Source organism: Anomaloglossus baeobatrachus, chromosome 8 (genome assembly GCF_048569485.1).
Source record: "Anomaloglossus baeobatrachus isolate aAnoBae1 chromosome 8, aAnoBae1.hap1, whole genome shotgun sequence".
NCBI classification, from domain to species: Eukaryota; Metazoa; Chordata; class Amphibia; order Anura; family Aromobatidae; genus Anomaloglossus; species Anomaloglossus baeobatrachus.
Window position 1 is genome coordinate 233,718,457 of NC_134360.1, and position 2,618 is coordinate 233,721,074.

The window sequence follows — 2,618 nt, forward strand, 5'->3', positions numbered from 1 at the left end:
CTATGTGTCTTAAACAAAACTATGGGTTCATATATTAGGGTAGGTAATATTCCAGGCTTACAAGCCTGAATAAAAAAAAAAAAAAAATAAACCCAGAGCTAAAGGGTTAATTATTACACTTCATCCTGGGGCCCTTGTATCAAGCTGAATTTACCAGTTCACATTATTTATTTTTTTTTTTGCTTTACAATGTAATGTTATAGGATGTTGCAATTTTAAAATTCATTAGGATATAATTTTTATTATTATGTATTTTAAGTATTTGTAATTTTTAATGCAAATAAATGAAAATCAAAACAAAAAAATAAACCCACAGGTAAAGGGTTAATTATTACACTTCATCCCGGGACCATTGTATCAAGCTGAATTTACCATTTCACATTACTTTTTTTTTTGCTTTACAATGTAATGTTATAGGATGTTGTAATTTCAAAGTTCAGTAGGATATATTTTTTATTATTATGTATTTTAAGTATTTGTAATTTTTAATGCCAAATAAACAGCAAAGCAAAACTAAACAAAAAACAAAAAAATAAACAAACCCAGCGGTAAAGGGTTATTATTACACTTCATCCTAGAACCCTTGTATCATGCTGAATGTACCATTTCACATTATGTTTGTTTTTTTTTTGCTTCACAATGTAATGTCATAGGATGTTGTCATTTTAAAATGCATTAGAATGTAATTTTTTATTATTATGTATTTTAAGTATTTGCAATTTTTAATGCAAATAAATGAAAAGCAAAGCAAAAAAATAAATAAAAATAAATAAAAAATAAACAAACCCAGAGGTAAAGGGTTAATTATTACACTTCATCCCGGGGGCCTTGTATCATGCTGAATTTACCATTTCACATTATGTTGTGTTTTGTTTTTTTCTTTTGCTTTACAATGTAATGTTATAGGATGTTGTATTTTAAAATTCATTAGAATGTAAGTTTTATTATTATGTATTTTAAGTATTTGCAATTTTTAATGCCAAATAAATAAAAAGCAAAGCAAAATGAAACAAAAAAACAAGAGGGGCCCTTGTATCATGCTGAATTTACCATTTCACATTATGTTTTTTTTTCCTTTACAATGTAATGTTATAGGATGTTGTGAATGTTATAGGATGTTGTGATTTTAAAATTCATTAGGCTATAATTTTTATTATTATGTATTTTAAGTATTTGTAATTTTTAACGCCAAAGAAATAAAAAGCAATGCAAAACTAAACAAAAAAAAAATAAATCCAAAAGACAGAAAAGGTACAGTGTAGAAAAAAAAAAAAAGTAACTAAACAGAGAGTCGAAAAAAAAAGCAGGGTGATAATTTAAAAGGAAATCATTCATATTATAGATTGTTACAATTCTAGCTTTTTTTTTTTTTTTCCTGTCATCTGCGCTGGACTTTGAGCTTTAATAAAAATAATAAAAATAAGAATAATAAAAAAAAAATACCCCAAAAAATAAAGTTTAATACATGATATTCAGTCAGATTAATATATACTTGTACATTATTGTTCCACAATTAATTTATTTTGAGGGTGTTGGAGGCAGACGGGGACCCATGTTAGAAACATGTCCCAGTGGTGCCATATAATACAGTGTGAAAAATGTACAATATTTAATAACATCCTTCTTTTTTATTTTTCTTTTTTTATTTTTTATTTTTCTTTTTTTTATTTTTTATTCTATTTTTATTTTTCCATCATTCTTTTTTAATTGGTCAATATGTCTGACTAGGGTAGTTGTAACTTTACATCATATCTATCACCACATTACCCTAATTAAAACAACTAGAGTAGTTGCTCAGTATTGATTCTTGCAAGTTTAGCATTGGAGGAGGAAGGCTGAACTGGATGGACCTAGGTCTTTTTTTTTCAACCTATGTAACTATGTAGCAATGTCATAGAATATTTTCTTAACAATGTTACAGGTTCAGTGGTATCAAATATATCACACATTTACTCTCCCAGTAAAATATCAATATTGTGCATTTTTACTTTAAATTTCTAATTTATTGTCAAAGGTAAAATATATCTTTGTACTGTGTTAGCCAGTAGAGATAAAAAATTGTTTAAAAGAACTAAAGTGAGGACTTCAGTTCTTTTAAACTATTTTTAATTTATTGTCACAATGTATCTCTTTAATGTATGTTTCCCATCTCACCCCAACCATTGTTCCTCAACCCTTAGCAGCCCAGGTCAATGTCATTTCCATGGCTGGGTGTATAGATTTTCCATACAAGTCCTCTACAGGGGCAGACATATCATCTGTGCAGCCAAACAGGGGTCGAAGAGGTGAGGGGGTCCATTTTTGCCTCCAAAACAGGTAGAATTGTGCATTTTGAGGAGCTCTTTGGCTGTAAAGGGCCATCATAGTGTTCTTGCACAGGGGCCCTTTTCTGTCTGTGTTACCCAGTGGCCCCCCAATATTTTTTTGCATATTCTTGTGAGGTCAGTAAAGTATTTTTTTTTTATGATAACATCCCTAAGCGCTCACTATCAGGGCGGTCGGCATGATGGAGCAGCCTGCACATAGTTCTGATCACTTCCATATAATGCTTCAGTGCAGTCTGTTTTGGCAGAGGTTACAGCACCAGATTGCGGTTTTATAACTGGACAGGGGTGCGG